This window comes from Somniosus microcephalus, chromosome 3, assembly GCF_052327205.1.
Source record: "Somniosus microcephalus isolate GS21.2 chromosome 3, FLI_Smic_1.0, whole genome shotgun sequence".
Lineage (NCBI taxonomy): Eukaryota > Metazoa > Chordata > Chondrichthyes > Squaliformes > Somniosidae > Somniosus > Somniosus microcephalus.
This window is the reverse complement of record NC_140989.1, coordinates 138,324,024-138,344,104: the sequence shown is the minus strand read 5'-3', so window position 1 is coordinate 138,344,104 and position 20,081 is coordinate 138,324,024.

The window sequence follows — 20,081 nt, the reverse complement described above, 5'->3', positions numbered from 1 at the left end:
GGCAGGAATCCCACCCACCGCGTCTACACCAAAGCCTGGAGGGAGATCGCCACCAGGGTGTCGTCCTACGGCGATGCCCCCAGGGACAAGGTGCAATGTCGGAAGAAATACAATGACCTGACCGGGATTGTCAGGGTGAGTACCCTTTCCACTCTCCTCCTCATTCTTGCATGTACACCTGACATGATGGGCAAAGGGACCTGAAAGGCCTAATGGGCAGCCCTCAGCCAGCAGCTTTGGGACAGTCATGAGCATCAATTGCACATTCTGCACTGTACACACTGGCCAAGCTATTCCACCATGAGAGGCAGTGCACACTAGATCAGGGCTACACTCTGGCCAAGCTATTCCACCATGAGAGGCAGTGCACACTAGATCAGGGCTACACTCTGGCCAAGCTATTCCACCATGGGAGGCAGTGCACACTACGTCACGGCTACACACCGTACTTAGAGCCCGTCCTTTCTCTTGCAGGCTAAACTTGCGAATAATCGCAAGCGCTGCGACATCACCGGGGGAGGCCGCGCCAAGTTCCAGAAGCTCACTCCCCTGGAGGAGTGCGTGAGTGGCCTCATGGGAGGCCGCGTGATTGTGCCCAGAGCGTGCGGAGAAGCCGACCCTCCGCTGCCCGGCAATGGTAAGGACCTCGCCTTTTGGCCCTCTCTCGTCGCACTTGCGCATCCGAGCTACCTCCTTTGCCACTGTGCCACCAATGCGCTAAATGCCACCAGTCATGACTCCCTCGCTGATGCCCTCTCCTCACTCTGAAGCTACTCTTGTGCCTTCCTGCTTTCAGCTGGTGACGAAGAGCTCCCTGAAGCTGCCAGTGACAGCCCCTCCGAACAGGAGGAGGAGGAGGAGGAGGAGGAAGAGCAACCCGGACCATCAGGGGAGGACTCAGGTCCCGCAGCAGAGGGCGAAGTGTTGGACACGTCTTCCCTGGACGAGAGCCTGGAGCAACTTTCGGAGGGGAGTGCAGCTGCTGGGACCAGTGGCGTCCAGCCACCCAGGAGGGCTGCAGGTGGGCCGCGGCCTTCCCCCCAGAGGGGGGAAGGATCAGAGGGGAGTGCAGTTGCTGCGGACATTCGGCGCCAGCAACGTGCCAAGGGTCGCCTAGCTCGGACCCCTGCTCCCCAGCGGGAGAGTCCCGCCTCCAGTCCGGCCACCTTCACCTCGGAGGAGGTGCGCCAGCTGGACCAGATGACAGAGGATTCGGACCGCCGCCACACAGAGCTCATGCAGGTGGTGGGACAGATGCCTGAGGCGATGGAGTCGCTGGCTGATGCCGTCAAGTCAGTGGCGGATGTGATGCGGGCGCAGACCAGGGCAACAGGGGCACTCACTGCTGCCACACGCGCTGCCTCAGCCAGGCATCGCCAGGACACGCGCCGCGCTGCAGCAGCACAGCAATCCGCCCTTCGGCTGATTGGTGCGGATCGTGCAGTGCGTGCCCGGGCGAGTGCCAGCGTGCGACATCACCAGCCAGCGCCTCCAATATGCCAGCTTGCCCACATTGTGCCATCCGTCGCCGCCACTCCCCCAGTGGAGCGTCAACGGCAAGCGGCTGGAGCTGATGGTGGGCATGCACATGTGCGCCAATCAGCAGCCGACCCCTCGAGGCCCAGAGCCCGTGTAGGCTGCCCCCCAAGGCCATCTGGCAGAAGGACATCTGACCCTCAGGCGCCTTCCCCCAGCCTCGCAGCAGCCACTGGGCAGAGCTTGCGGAGGAGCAGCAGGCCGGGCAGGGGCGCCAAAAGGCTGGACAAGGTTTCGCCCTCGCGGGCCACTAAGTAGAGGGTGTGGACAGCTTTCATTTTATATGGCGGTGGACATCTTTATTTTGCCCATGGTTGTTTTGTTTATGGGTATGTTTTTTGCGTTAAGGCCGAGGTTGAGACCTGGTTTGTTCAAATGTGGAGTTACTCCTCCCCAGGTTGTGGGAGTGAGTCGTTTGTTGCACTTTTTGTGGGGGCCGTTGATTGTTTTTGGGATTCATGTGGGAAGGGGTTTCATTTTTGTCAAATATAAATTTATCTTTATTCAGACAGTGTCCATGGTTGTTCTTGTTAGTCTTTGTTGCCTTCGCCGGCTGAGGGCTTGCGGAGTGGCTGCATTCATCTTGCTTCATGGCCACAAGGCATTCCCTGACAGGGGGCTTAGAAGTTACGTTCAATAAGCTGGCGATGGACGGCCCTTGGACCTTGTCGCTCCCTCCTGGGAACGTACTCCTCCTCCTCCTCCTCCTCCTCATGCTCCTCCTGCTCCTCCTCCTGAGGTGGTGGTCCAACGTCAGGTGGCAGTGCCTGAATCCTGCGGAGAGCCAGGTTGTGTAGCATGCAGCAAACTACGACAAATTGGGAGACCCGGTGCGGCGAATACTGCAGAGATCCGCCGGAACGATCAAGGCAGCGGAACCGCTGCTTGAGGACCCTAATAGTTTGCTCGATGATGTTTCTGCTCCTTTGATGGCTCTCGTTGTATGCCTCTTCAGCAGCGGTCCTGGGCGCGCGGAGCGGGGTCATGAGCCAGGTACACAAAGGATAGCCTTTGTCCCCGAGTAGCCATCCTCTTGGGGGAGGCTGTGCCTCGAACATGTCATGCACAGTACTCTGCCGCAGGATAAAGGCATCGTGGCAGCTGCCTGGAAAGCAGGCATTGACAGCCAGGATGCGCTGCTTGTGGTCACACACCAGCTGCACATTGAGAGAATGGTAGCCCTTCCAGTTGCGATACTGCTCGCCATGCTCCAGAGGTGCCCGCAAAGCCACATGCGTACAGTCAATGGCGCCCTGCACCAAGGGGAAGGCCGCGAGTCTAGCAAATCCCACTGCACGCTGATGCTGGCTCTCCAGGGCCATGGGGAAGGAGATGAATTGGCGTCTCCTTCTGAAAAGGGCATCGGTCACCTGGCGGATGCAGCGATGCACGCCGAACTGGGATATGTTAGCTATGTCCCCAACAGCGGATTGGAAGGAGCCGGTGGCATAGAAGTTCAATGCCACCGTCACCTTCACTTCCACCGACAGAGACGTCCTGCACCTGAGCTTTGGACGCAGATCTCTGCGAAGCAGGTGGCAGATCTCTGCAACCACCTCCTTTCGGAATCTCAGCCTTCTTACACATCGCGCGCCACTCATGGTGAGGTAGGAGCGCTGCTGGCGGTATACCCTGACTGGGTAAGGCCTATGTTGCTAACGCCTGTTGCCCCCTCTGCCTCTAGCCAGGGCTGCCCCTCTGACCCCGCGTCTGCGAGCCCTACGCACATGGCGCTGAAACTCCGCGTTGGCACCCCATGCAGCCCCCATCAAATGCTGGCAAACAGTCAAATTTCCAACAGGGCACTTGCAGCACTTTGGCCTGAGTCCAAAAATACCTGAGCTATTGCTGCACGAAACCAGTTAGCTCTCCTCCTTGTTGTGTGTCCAGAAATCCGTTGCACAAGAGTGTTGGCTGCAAAATGGCTGCCCTTTATACTGCAGGGTACGTGCCCTTTAATTTGCGCTCCCCGGGGCCCGCGTCGGCTGTGTTGCGTTCCATTTTACAAACGCTCTGGCTGCCAGCCGCACAATGGGGCGGTCCGACTGAAGTTTGGAATCGGGGCGCGCAAAGGGCGTTGCACGAGGATGTGACGTCATTTTCTGCGCGCGCAGCCGGGCGGGCGCTAAACTTTGCGCTGGCGCTAAGGGTCAACTTAATTTGGGGCGAGGCGCAAACTGCGCTGCGCCCGGGTGCTACACGCATAGCGCCCGAAATTCACTTCTCTTAAGGCGCTAACTGCTGGCGCAACCAACTGAATTTCTAGGCCCATGTGCCTTAAATTCACACACTAATCTCTTATGCGGGACCTTATCGAAAGCCTTTTGAAAGTCCAAATGCACCACATCCACTGGTTCTCCCTTATCTATTTTACCAGTTACATCCTCAAAAAATTCCAGTAGATTAGTCAAGCATGATTTACCTTTTGTAAATCCATGTTGACTTTGTCCGATCCTGTCACTGTTTTCCAAGTGCTCTGCTATTACATCTTTTATAATGGACTCTAGCATTTTCCCCACTACCGATGTCAGGCTTATCAGTCTGTAATTCCCCGTTTTCTCACTACCACCTTTTTTGAACAGTGAGGTAACATTAGCTACCCTCCAATCCATGGGTACTGTTGGAGAGTCAATCGACTTTTGGAATATGATCAGCAATGCATCTACTTTTTCTAGGGCCACTTCCTTAAGTACCCTAGGATGTAGATTATCAGGCCTTGGGGATTTATCGGCCTTCAATCCCATCAATTTCTCCAACACCATTTCCCTACAAGTATTGATTTCTATCAGTTCCTCCCTTTCATTAGACCCTATGTTACCCGACATCTCTGGGAGGTTATTTGTGTCCTCCTTTGTGAAGACAGAACCAAAGTATGTATTTAATTGGTCAGCCATTTCTTTGTTCCCCATTATAAATTCCCCTGATTCTGACTGCAAGGGACCTACGCTTGACTTCATCAATCTTTTTCTCTTCACATAGCTATAAAAGCTTTTATAGTCAGTTTTTATGTTCCCAGCAAGCTTACTCTCATACTCTATTTTCCCCCTCTTAATTAATCCCTTTTTCCTCCTTTGTTGAATCCTAAACTGCTCCCAATCCTCAGGTTTACTGCTTTTTCTGGCCAATTTGTATGTCCTCTCCTTGGATCTTATGCTATCCCTAATTTCCCTTGTTAGCCACGGTTGAGTCACCTTTTTTGTTTTATTTTTATGCCAAACTGGGATGAACAAATTCTGTCATTCATCCACGTGATCTTTGAATGTTTGCCATTGCCTATCCACCGTCAACCCTTTGAGTGACATTCCCCAAGCAATCCTACTCAACTTGCGCCTCATACCATCGTAGTTTCCTTTATTTAAATTAAGGACCCTAGTCTCGGAGTCAACTACTTCACTCTCCATCTTAATGAAGAATTCAATCATATTATGATCGCTCCGACCCAAGGGGCCTCGCACAACAAGATTGCTAATTAATCCTTTCTCATTACATAATACCCAGTCTAAGATGGCCTGATCTCTAGTTGGTTCCTTGATATATTGGTGCAGGAAACTATCCCGCATACACTCCAGGAATTCCTCCTCCACAGTACTGTTACTAATTTGGTTAGCCCAATCTATATGTAAATTAAAGTCACCCATGATAACTGCTGTGCCCTTATTGCACGCTTCTCTAATTTCCCTTTTAATGCCATCCCCGACCTCCGCATTACTGTTTGGAGGTCTATATACCACTCCCACTAACGTTTTCTGCCCCTTGGTATTTCTCAGTTCTACCCATACAGATTCCACATCATCAGAGCTAATATCCTTCCTTACAATTGTGTTAATCTCCTCTTTAACCAGCAATGCTACCCCACCTCCTTTTCCATTTTGCCTATCTTTCCTGAATATTGAATACCCCTGGATGTTGAGTTCCCAGCCTTGGCCACCCTGGAGCCATGTTTCTGTAATCCCAATCATATCATACTCATTTACCTCTATTTACACAGCTAATTCACCCACCTTATTACGAATGCTCCTCGCATTAAGACACAAAGGGGAGGGTCGATCTTGTTCTCCATCCACACCCTGCTCCTTGCAGCCTTGAATCTTGGCCTGGAGAGACCTGGACATCAAATCTGCTGGAAAGAACAATGGAGAGGCCCAGGGAAAGAGCTCAGAGTGCAACCCCAATAGACTCTTCTAAATCGATGCAAGGAAGGTCAAATCAAAATGAACCTGCAAAGTGCTGCTCAGTCACCCAAAACTCCTTCACACAGCATTGAATCTCCCCAGAAGTCTCTCTTTCTCTCTCTCAGAATGCGTGGTGCAAAAATGTCGGCAACAAAAAAAGGCAGGAAGCGGCCGCCTTTAAATAGCGCTCCCCAGTCCCTTCCTGACTGTAAAATGCTCCCCTCTACCTGTCGTTGCTAGCGGCAGGCGGAAAGGCAGGGGGCGCCACTCAATATCCAGTCCGAGGCGCTACTGGGGCGTTGCACGCTCGACTGACGTCACGATCTGCGGGCGCAGCAGATCGTGGCGGTAGTGTTTAGCGCAAACATCACCGCGCCCGGGCACTAGCTGCTTTGCTCCCCATTAGCGCCCTCTTAGGGCACTAACAGGAGGCGCAAAGCAACCAAATTTGTCCCCCTATGTCTTCCTGAAGTCTAGAGGTAACAAACGCCTTTTGTCAAATAGATTTGACATTTCAAATTGTTATGGCTGAAGAGTAATGGACATGTGCTAGCCACAAGACCTTTATATGTATAGATATACCTTGTGTGTTTTGAGGGTGGGGTGGGGGGGTATTAGTTCAAGCCGTGGCTCAGGGTGAACATTCTTGCCTCTGAATCAGAAGGTTGTGAGTTCAGGTCTCACTTCAGAGACTTTGAGCAGAATAACCTAGGCTGTTAAACCAAGGCCCCGTCTGCTGTCTCAGGTGGACATAAAAGATCCAATGGCAGCATTTTGAAGTACAGCAGGCGAGTAATCCCTGGTGTCCTGGCCAATGCTTATCCTTCAATCAACATCATTAAAACAGATTATTTGGTCATCATCACATTGCTGTTAGTGGGAGCTTGCTGTGCACAAATTGGCTGCATCGTTTCCTACATTACAACAGTGCTTACACTTCAAAAGTAATTCATTGGCTCTGAAGCACTCTGGGACGTCCTGAGGTTGTGAAAGATGCTATAAAAATGCAAATTTTTCTTTTATCACACATAAAAGTTTATATCTTGCCAGATTACTGCTTGTATTAATGAGCTACACAAATTATTTTTAAAAGAACTTAATTCTATACCTTCTTCACACACTTCTGAAATTATGTCATAGAAGAGAGGTTACTTAAGAAATTAATGCCTTGTATCTTTGTGCTAGTGCTTTTGGCTGCGATTAAGTCACAGACCGCTATTGAGAGAAGGTTCTGAGTACAAAGTAGTATAGTTGAAGTCAACAGCCAGGAACTTCATCAATGTGATTTACACTGCTGTTGCATCTGCTACTGGCCTCTGCAGGAATATACACGGAGGTTTCCTGGGTATGATCATTTACATATCTATTCGGGCAAACATTGGTGGAGAACCTGTGTAACATTCAGCCCCAGGAAATTTCTGTCCAGCTTTTTAGAAGCACTGTTAAGCTTGCACTTTTCAGCAGCATCAGGGAAGCAAACAGGTAAGTTACAAACACTAGTCACCCTATCACAAACATTCACACTTGATCACAAACACTATCACACCTGATCACAAACTCTATCACATCTGATATCAAACTCTATCACACCTGATCGCAAACACTATCACACCAGATCACAAACGCTATCACACCTGATCACAAACATTATCACACCTGATCACAAACACTATCACATCTGATCACAGCACTATCACATCTGATCACAAACACTAATCACCTGATTAAAAACACTATCGCACCTGATTAAAAACACTATCACACCTGATCACAACTATTATCACGGGGGGGGGGCACGTTGGCATAGTGGTTAGCACTGTTGCCTCACAGCGCCAGGGACCCGGGTTCAAATCTGGCCTCGGGCGACTGTCTGTGTGGAGTTTGCACATTCTCCCTGTGTCTGCGTGGGTTTCCTCCGGGTGCTCCGGTTTCCTCCCACAGTCCAAAAGATGTGCGGGTTAGGTTGATTTGGCTATGATAAATTGAGCCTTAGTGTTAGGGGATTAAATACGTGGGGTTACAGGGATAGGGTGGGATATGTGTCGGTGCAGGCTCGATGGGCTGAAATGGCCTCTATCTGCACTGTGGGGATTCTGTGATTCTGTGATTCAGACTTGATCACAAACACTATCCACCTGATCATAAACACTATCACACCTGATCACAAACATTATCACATCTGATCAAAATAACTGTCACATCTGATCACAATCTCTATCACACGTGATCACAAACACTATCCACCTGATCAGCAACAATATCAAACCTGATCACATAAACTATCACAGCTGATCACAAACACGATCACACCTGATCACAAACATTATCACACCTGATCACAAACACTATCTCTTCTGATCACAGCACTATCACATCTGATCACAAACACCTGATTAAAAACACTATCACATCTGATTAAAAAACACTATCACACCTGATCACAACTATTATCACACCTGATGAAAAACTCTATCCACCTGATCACAAACTCTATCACACGTGATCACAAACACTATCCAGCTGCTAAACAACACGATCACACCTGATCACAAACACTATCTCACCTGATCACAAACACTATCACACCTGATCACAAATGCTATCTACCTGATCACAAATACTATCATAACTGATCAAAGACACTATCACACCTGATCATAAACACGAATCACCCAATCCAAAAACTATCACACCTGACCACAAACACTATCCACCTGATCACAAATAATATCATACCTGATCAAAAACACTATCACACCTGATCACAAACGCTATCTACCTGATCACAAATACTATCATAACTGATCACAAATATTATCACACGTGAACACTAACACTATCACACCTGATCACAAACATGAATCACCCAATCCAAAAACTATCACGCCTGACCACAAACACTATCGCACCTGATCACAAACACTATCACACCTGATCACAAACACTATCACACCTGATCACAAACGCTATCTACCTGATCACAAATACTATCATAACTGACCACAAGTATTATCACACTTGAACGCAAACACTATCACACCTGATCACAAACACAAATCACCCAATTTAAAAACTATCACACCTGACCACAAACACTATCCACCTGATCACAAATAATATCATACCTGATCAAAAATATTATCACACCTGATCACAAACACTATCCACCTGATCACCAACAATATCAAACCTGATCACATACATTATCACAGCTGATCACAAACACTATCACACCTGATCACAAACTCTATCACATCTGATCATAAACATGATCACACCTGATCACAAGCACTATCACTTCAGATCACAAAAACTATCACACCTGATCACAAACATTATCACACCTGATCACAAACTTGATTCACCTGATCACAAACACTATCACATCTGATCACAAACACTATCCACCTGATCACAAACACTATCACATCTGATCACAAACATTATCACATCTGATCACAAACACTATCTACCTGATCACAAATACTATCATAACTGATCACAAACATTATCACATCTGATCAAAATAACTGTCACATCTGATCACAATCTCTATCACACGTGATCACAAACACTATCCACCTGATCAGCAACAATATCAAACCTGATCACATAAACTATCACAGCTGATCACAAACACGATCACACCTGATCACAAACATTATCACACCTGATCACAAACACTATCTCTTCTGATCACAGCACTATCACATCTGATCACAAACACCTGATTAAAAACACTATCACATCTGATTAAAAAACACTATCACACCTGATCACAACTATTATCACACCTGATGAAAAACTCTATCCACCTGATCACAAACTCTATCACACGTGATCACAAACACTATCCAGCTGCTAAACAACACGATCACACCTGATCACAAACACTATCTCACCTGATCACAAACACTATCACACCTGATCACAAATGCTATCTACCTGATCACAAATACTATCATAACTGATCAAAGACACTATCACACCTGATCATAAACACGAATCACCCAATCCAAAAACTATCACACCTGACCACAAACACTATCCACCTGATCACAAATAATATCATACCTGATCAAAAACACTATCACACCTGATCACAAACGCTATCTACCTGATCACAAATACTATCATAACTGATCACAAATATTATCACACCTGAACACTAACACTATCACACCTGATCACAAACATGAATCACCCAATCCAAAAACTATCACGCCTGACCACAAACACTATCGCACCTGATCACAAACACTATCACACCTGATCACAAACACTATCACACCTGATCACAAACGCTATCTACCTGATCACAAATACTATCATAACTGACCACAAGTATTATCACACTTGAACGCAAACACTATCACACCTGATCACAAACACAAATCACCCAATTTAAAAACTATCACACCTGACCACAAACACTATCCACCTGATCACAAATAATATCATACCTGATCAAAAATATTATCACACCTGATCACAAACACTATCCACCTGATCACCAACAATATCAAACCTGATCACATACATTATCACAGCTGATCACAAACACTATCACACCTGATCACAAACTCTATCACATCTGATCATAAACATGATCACACCTGATCACAAGCACTATCACTTCAGATCACAAAAACTATCACACCTGATCACAAACATTATCACACCTGATCACAAACTTGATTCACCTGATCACAAACACTATCACATCTGATCACAAACACTATCCACCTGATCACAAACACTATCACATCTGATCACAAACATTATCACATCTGATCACAAACACTATCTACCTGATCACAAATACTATCATAACTGATCACAAATATTATCAGAACCTGAACATAAACACTATCACACCTGATCACAAACACATATCGCCTATTTCCAAAAACTATCACACCTGACCACAAACGCTATCCACCTGATCACAAATAGTATCATACCTGATCACAAATATTAACACAACTGATCACAAACACTATTCACCTGATCACAAGCTTGATCACACCTGATCACAAACACTATCCACCTGACCACAAACATTCACACTTGATCACTAGCACTATCCAGCTGATCACAAACACTATCACACCTGATCACAAATATTATCACACCTGATCACAAACACTATCACATCTGATCACAAACACTATCCACCTGATCACAAACATTCACACTTGATCACAAGCACTATCCAGCTGATCACAAACACTATCACACCTGATCACAAACACTATCACATCTGATCAAAAAATCTATCACATCTGATCACAAATACTATCACACCTGATCACAAACACTATCTCATCTGATCAAAAAAACTATCACATCTGATCACAAACACTATCAGAGCTGATCACAAACATTATCACACCTGATCACAAACACTATCACACCTGATCACAAACACTATCCTCCTGATCACAAACACTATCACACCTGATCACAAACACTATCACACCTGATCACAAACTCTATCACACCTGATTACAAACACTATCACACCTGATCACAAACTCTATCACACCTGATCACAAACACTATCCACCTGATCACCAACAATATCACACCTGATCACAAACACTTTCACACCTGATCACAAACACTATCACAGCTGATCACAAACATTATCACACCTGATCACAAACATTATCACACCTGATCAGAAACTCTATTCACCTGATCACAAACTCTATCACATCTGATCACAAACACTATCACACCTGAGCACAACTATTATCACACCTGATCAAAAACTCTATCCACCTGATCACAAACTTTATCACATGTGATCACAAACACAATCCAGCTGCTCAACAATATCACACCTGATCACAAACACTATCACACCTGATCACAAACACTATCACAGCTGATCACAAACGCTATCTACCTGATCACAAATACTATCATAACTGATCACAAATATTATCACACCTGAACATAAACACTATCACACCTGATCACAAACACAAATCACCCATTCCAAAAACTATCACACCTGACCACAAACGCTATCCATCTGATCAAAAATATCATACCTGATCACAAATATTATCATACCTGATCACAAACACTATCCAGCTGCTCACAAACATGATCACACCTGATCACAAACACTATCCACCTGATCACAAACATTCACAATTGATCACAAGCACTATTCACCAGATCAAAAACACTACCACACCTGATCACAAACATTATCACACCTGATCACAAACACTATCCACCTGATCAGAAACACTGTCACACCTGATCACAAACACTATCACACCTGATCACAAACATTATCACACCTGATCACAAACCCTATCCACCTGATCACAAACACTATCCACCTGATCACAAACACTATCACATCTGACCACAAACATTATCACAGCTGATCACAAACACTATCACACCTGATCACTAACATTCCCACTTGATCACAAACACTATTGCACCTGATCACAAACATTATCACACCTGATCACAAATACTATCACACCTGATCACAAACATTATCACACCTGATCACAAACACTATCACATCTGATCACAGCACTATCACATTTGATCACAAACACTATCACACCTGATCACAAACACGTTCACACCTGATCACAAACACTATCACAGCTGATCACAAAGATTATCACACCTGATCACAAAATCAATCACATCTGATCACAAACATTATCACACCTGATCACAAACACTATCACACCTGATCACAAACATTATCACACCTGATCACAAACACTATCACATCTGATCACAGCACTATCACATTTGATCACAAACACTATCACACCTGATCACAAATATTATCACACCTGATCACAAACACTATCACATCTGATCACAGCACTATCACATCTGATCACAAACACTAATCACCTGATTAAAAACACTATCACACATGATTAAAACACTATCACACCTGATCACAACTATTATCACACCTGATCACAAACTCTATCCACCTGATCACAAAATCTATCACAAGTGATCACAAACACTAGCCAGCTGCTCAACAACAATGTCACACCTGATCACAAACATTATCACACCTGATCACAAACACTATCACACCTGATCACAAACTCTATCACATCTGATATCAAACTCTATCACACCTAATCGCAAACACTATCACACCTGATCACAAACATTATCACACCTGATCAAAAACGCTATCACACCTGATCACAAATACTATCATAACTGATCACAAGCACTATCACAGCTGATCACAAACACTATCACACCTGATCACAAACTCTATCACATCTGATATCAAACTCTATCACACCTAATCGCAAACACTATCACACCTGATCAGAAACACTATCTCACCTGATCACAAATACTATCATAACTGATCACAAGCACTATCACTGCTGATCACAAACACTATCACACCTGATCACAATCTCTATCACATCTGATCACAAACACTATCACACCTGATTAAAACACTATCACACCTGATCACAACTATTATCACACCTGATCAAAAACTCTGTCCACCTGATCACAAATTCTATCACACGTGATCACATACGCTATCCCGCTGCTCAACAACAATATCACACCTTATCATAAACACTATCACACCTGATCACAAACACTATCACACCTGATCACAAACACTATCTGCCTGATCACAAATACTATCTACCTGATCACAAACACTATCACACCTGATCACAAACATGAATCACTCAATCCAAAAACTATCACACCTGACCACATAAACTATCCACCTGATCACAAATAATATCATACCTGATCACAAATATTATCACACCTGATCACAAACACTATCCACCTGATCACAAACATGATCACACCTGATCACAAACACTATCACATCTGATCACAAACACTATCCACCTGATCACAAACACTATCACACCTGATCACAAACACTGTCACATCTGATCAAAAAAACGATCACATCTGATCACAAACACTATCACACCTGATCACAAACACTATCACACCTGATCACAAACTCTATCCACCTGATCACAAACTCTATCACGTGATCACAAACACTATCCAGCTGCTAAACAATATCACACCTGATCACAAACACTATCCACCTGATCACAAACACTATCACATCTGATCACAAACATGAATCACCTGATTAAAAACACTATCACACCTGATTAAAAACACTATCACACCTGATCACAACTATTATCACACCTGATCACAGCACTATCACATCTGATCACAGCACTATCACATCTGATCACAGCACTATCACATCTGATCACAAACACTATCACATCTGATCACAGCACTATCACATCTGATCACAAACACTAATCACCTGATTAAAAACACTATCACACCTGATTAAAAACACTATCACACCTGATCACAACTATTATCACACCTGATGAAAAAATCTATCCACCTGATCACAAACTCTATCACACATGATCAGAAACACTATCCAGCTGCTCAACAACAATATCACACCTGATCACAAACACTATCTCACCTGATCACAAACACTATCACACCTGATCACAAACGCCATCTACCTGATCACAAATACTATCATAACTGATCACAAGTATTATCACACCTGAACACAAACACTATCACACCTGATCACAAACATGAATCACCCAATCCAAAAACTATCACACCTGACCACAAACACTATCCACCTGATCACAAATAATATCATACCTGATCAGAAATATTATCACACCTGATCACAAACACTATCTCACCTGATCACAAACACTATCACACCTGATCACAAACGCCATCTACCTGATCACAAATACTATCATAACTGATCACAAGTATTATCACACCTGAACAGTATTTCTCTTTTTTAAACTTTAGCTCTGTAGTTTATAGTTACTAGGGTCTTTTCTGGTGTAGCAGGGACTGTTGGTAGACTATACAAGCGCCTTAGAGATATTTTTAATTGGTGGTAGTAAATTAATTTAAATTAAGTAAAGGGAAGGTCATGCCAGGTGAGCCCAGTCCTGTGATATGCTCCTCTTGCTCTATGTGGGAATTCAGGGACCCCGGTGCCCCTGATGACCACGTGTGCCAGAGATGCATCCATCTGCAGCTACTAGCAGACCGCATTGAGGCGCTGGAGCTGCGGGTGGATGGGTTGTTGAGCATTCACGATGCTGAGAGGGTCGTGGATAGCACGTTTAGTGAGTTGGTCACACCACAGGGAAGGGCTGCACAGGAAGACAGGAAATGGGTGACCACCAGGCGGAGCAATAGAAGCAGGCAGGTAGTGCAGGAGACCCCTGTGACCATTCCCCTCTCAAACAAGTATACCGCTTTGGATACTGTTGGGGGGGATGACTCACCAGGGGAAGGCAGCAGCAGCCAACTTGCTGGCACTGGGGGTGCTCCTGCTGCCCAGGAAGGGGGGAAAAAGAGTGGGAGAGCAATAGTGGTAGGGGATTCTATAGTAAGGGGAACAGATAGGCATTTCTGTGGCCATAGACGTGAATCCAGGATGGTTTGTTGCCTCCCTGGTGCCAGGGTCAAGGATATCACTGAGCGGCTGCAGGGCATTCTGGAGGGGGAGGGTGAACAGCCAGAGGTCGTGGTCCACATTGGTACCAACGACATAGGTAAAAAGAGGGATGAGGTCCTGCAGCAAGAATTTAAGGAGCTAGGTGAAGGATTAAAGAGCAGGACCTCAAAGGTTGTAATCTCTGGATTACTCCCCGTGCCACGTGCTAGTGGGTATAGGAATAGGAAGATAGAACAGATGAATGCGTGGCTAAAGGGATGGTGCAGGGGGGAGGGCTTTAGTTTCCTGGATCACTGGGTCTGCTTCTGGGAAAGGTGGGACTTGTACAAGTCGGACGGTTTACACCTGAACCAGAGGGGAACCAATATCCTTGCGGGGAGGTTTGCTAGCACTGCTGGGGGGGGGTTTAAACTAACTTGGCAGGGGGATGGGGTACAGAGTGGAGCTATAGTAGGGGGTGATTTACAGCCAAATACAGAGGAAAAAACAAGTCAGCTGGGAAGGCAGAGCAAATATGTGAAGGCAAAAGGGAATATGGCAGGGCTGGAAGGCATTTATTTTAATGCAAGGAGTCTTGCAAATAAGGTGGATGAACTGAAGTTGTTGTTGAACACATGGGAGTACGATATTGTTGCTATCACGGAGACATGGTTGAGGGAGGGTCAGGACTGGCAGCTCAATATTCCGGGGTATAGAATCTTCAGGCGAGACAGAGGGGGGTGTAAAAGGGGAGGGGGTGTTGCAATATTAATTAAGGAGTCAATTACTGCTGTAAGGAGGGACGATATATTAGCGGGTTCCTCTAATGAGGCCATATGGGTAGAACTTAAAAACAAAAAGGGGGCAAGCACTTTGCTGGGAGTGTACTATAGGCCCCCAAACAGTCAGGGGGAGATAGAGGAACAGATATGTAGGCAAATCTCAGAGAAGTGCGAAAATAATACGGTAATAATAGTGGGGGATTTCAACTTCCCCAATATAAATTGGGATAGTCAGAGTGTGAAAGGCTTAGAGGGTGCAGAATTCTTAAAGTGCATCCAGGAGAGCTTTTTGAGCCAACATGTAGAAAGTCCTACAAGAGAGGGGGCGGTACTGGACCTAATTCTGGGGAATGTAGCCGGGCAAGTGGTGGAAGTATCAGTAGGAGAGCATTTTGGCGACAGTGACCATAATTCGATGAGATTTAAGGTGGTCATGGAAAAAGACAAAGACGGCCCGGAAATAAGGGTTCTAAATTGGGGGAAGGCCGATTTTAATATGATAAGGCAGGATCTGGCCAAAGTGGACTGGGAGCAGCTACTTATAGGAAAATCCACATCAAAACAGTGGGAGACTTTCAGAAGGGAAATAGAGAGAGTACAGCGCCAACATGTTCCTGTAAAGGTCAAGGGTGGGACCAACAAGCAAAGGGAACCTTGGATGACAAGGGATATACAAAAATGCATTAGAAATAAAAGGGGGGCTTTTGGCAGTTACAAAAGACTAAAGACGGAAGAAGCCCTAGAGGAGTATAAAAAGTGCAGGGGCATACTTAAAAAAGAAATTAGGAGGGCGAGGAGGGGCCATGAAATAACACTGGCGAGCAAAATAAAGGAAAATCCTAAGATGTTTTATAAGTATATTAAGGGCAAGAGGATAACCAGGGAAAGGGTAGGGCCCATTAGGGACCAAAGTGGCAATCTGTGTGTAGAGCCAGATGATGTAGGCGGGGTTTTAAATGAATTTTTTGCATCTGTGTTCACTATGGAGAAAGACGATGCAGACATAGAAATCGGGCAAGGGGACTGTGACATACTTGAACATATTAGCATCGAGAGGGAGGAGGTGCTAGCGGTTTTAGCAGGCCAAAAAGTGGATAAATCCCCAGGCCCGGACGAGATGTATCCCAGGCTGCTGTGGGAGGCAAAGGAGGAGATTGCAGGGGCTCTGACACAAATTTTCAGAACCTCTCTGGCCACAGGGGATGTACCAGAGGACTGGAGAACAGCTAATGTAGTACCATTATACAAGAAGGGTAGCAGGGATAAACCAGGGAATTACAGGCCAGTGAGCCTAACCTCTGTGGTAGGGAAATTATTGGAAAAAATTCTGAGGGACAAAATTAGTCTCCACTTGGAGAGGCAAGGATTAATCGGGGATAGTCAGCATGGCTTTGTCAAGGGTAAATCATGTCTGACAAATCTGATTGAATTTTTCGAGGGGGTGACTAGGGGGGTGGATGAGGGAAATGCTGTGGATGTGGTTTACATGGACTTCAGTAAAGCCTTTGACAAAGTCCCGCATAGGAGACTGGTCAAGAAGGTAAGAGCCCATGGGATCCAGGGTGCCTTGGCGCGTTGGATCCTAAACTGGCTGAGTGGCAGGAGGCAGAGGGTGATGGTCGAAGGTTGCTTTTGTGACTGGAAGCCTGTGTCCAGTGGGGTACCTCAGGGATCGGTGCTGGGTCCCTTGTTGTTTGTGATCTACATAAATGATTTGGATGAGAATGTAAAAGGTATGATCAGCAAGTTCGCAGATGACACGAAAATTGGTGGGGTGGTCAATTGCGAGGAGGAAAGCCTCAGGCTACAGGACGATATAAACGGGTTGGTCAGATGGGCGGAAAAGTGGCAAATGGAATTTAACCCTGAAAAGTGCGAGGTGATGCATTTTGGACGGACAAATAAGGCAAGGGAATACACAATGAGTGGTAGGACCCTAGGAAGTACAGAGGGTCAGAGGGACCTTGGTGTACATGTACATAGATCCCTGAAGGCAGCGGAACAGGTAGATAAGGTGGTTAAAAAGGCATATGGGATACTTGCCTTCATTAGCCGAGGCATAGAATATAAGAGCAGGGAGGTTATGATGGAGCTGTACAAAACGCTGGTGAGGCCACAGCTGGAGTACTGTGTGCAGTTCTGGTCACCTCACTATAGGAAGGATGTGATTGCTTTGGAGAGGGTGCAGAGAAGATTCACCAGGATGTTACCTGGGATGGAGCGCCTCAGCTATGAAGAAAGACTAAACAGGCTGGGGTTGTTTTCCTTGGAGCAAAGAAGGCTGAGGGGGGACCTGATTGAGGTATACAAAATGATGAGGGGCATAGATAGGGTAGACAAAGAGGAACTTTTCCCCTTAGTAGGGGGGTCAATAACAAGGGGGCATAGATTCAGGGTAAGGGGCAGGAGATTTAGAGGGGATTTGAGGAGGAACTTTTTCACCCAGAGGGTGATTGGAATGTGGAACTCAATGCCCAAAAGGGTGGTAGAGGCAGGAACCCTCACAACATTCAAGAAGCATTTGGATGAGCACTTGGAATGCCAATGCATACAAGGCTATGGACCAAATGCTGGAAAATGGGATTAGACTGGACAGGGATGGATGGGCGGCGCAGACACGATGGGCCGAAGGGCCTCTTTCTGTGCTGTAAAACTCTATGGGCTAGATTTTCAGTATAGACAGTTTTGGGGCGCTAACCTTAGCGCCCGCCTGAAGTTAGCGCCCGCCCCAAAGTAGCGCCCCTTTGCCGGAAATTCAGTGGCTTCGCCCTAAGAGGTTGGTGGAGCGCTAAAAGAGGCGTTCCACTACTATCTTTAGGCGCTAAGCCGGCGGTGCAGAGCGCAGCGCCCGAGTTCGGGCGCAGCGCACAGCAGACACTCTGGTGCCAGTGAGCTCTTAAAGGGGAAGGGTGCATGTGTTTTTTTTCAAAGGCAGAGTCTGGGGAATGATGATGATGATGATGATGATGATGATGAGGAGGAGGAGGAGGAGGAGGAGGAGGAGGAGGAGGAGGAGGAGGAGGAGGAGGAGGAGGAGGAGGAGGAGGAGGAGGAGGAGGAGGAGGAGGAGGAGGAGGAGGAGGAGGAGGAGGAGGAGGAGGAGGAGGAGGAGGAGGAGGAGGAGGAGGAGGAGGAGGAGGAGGAGGAGGAGGAGGAGGAGGAGGAGGAGGAGGAGGAGGAGGAGGAGGAGGAGGAGGAGGAGGAGGAGGAGGAGGAGGAGGAGGAGGAGGAGGAGGAGGAGGAGGAGGAGGAGGAGGAGGAGGAGGAGGAGGAGGAGGAGGAGGAGGAGGAGGAGGAGGAGGAGGAGGAGGAGGAGGAGGAGGAGGAGGAGGAGGAGGAGGAGGAGGAGGAGGAGGAGGAGGAGGAGGAGGAGGAGGAGGAGGAGGAGGAGGAGGAGGAGGAGGAGGAGGAGGAGGAGGAGGAGGAGGAGGAGGAGGAGGAGGAGGAGGAGGAGGAGGAGGAGGAGGAGGAGGAGGAGGAGGAGGAGGAGGAGGAGGAGGAGGAGGAGGAGGAGGAGGAGGAGGAGGAGGAGGAGGAGGAGGAGGAGGAGGAGGAGGTGGTGGTGGTGGTGGTGGTGGTGGTGTCCGGAAACATAAATACGCCATTCAGAACAACACACACTGCAGCCTTCCACACAACACATGCAGACTGCCGTTTATAGTGCAGGAGGAGTGCCCTTTAATTTGCGCTCCCCAGGGGTGTGTTGCGTTCCATTTTACAAACGCTCTGGACGCCAGCCGCACAATGGGGCGGTCCGACTGAAGTTTGGATTCGGGGCGGCCAAAGGGCGTTGCACGAGGATGTGACGTCATTTTCTGCGTGCGCATCCGGCCGGCCGCTAAACTTTGCGCCGGCGCTAACAGGCAACTTAATTTGGGGCGGGGCGCAAACTGCGCTGCGCCCGGGCGCTACACGCATAGCGCCCGAAAATCACTTCTCTTAAGGCGCTAACTGCTGGCGCAAGCAACTGAAAATCTAGCCCTATGACTCTATGACTCTATGAACACAAACACTATCACACCTGATCACAAACATGAATCACCCAATCCAAAAACTATCACACCTGAC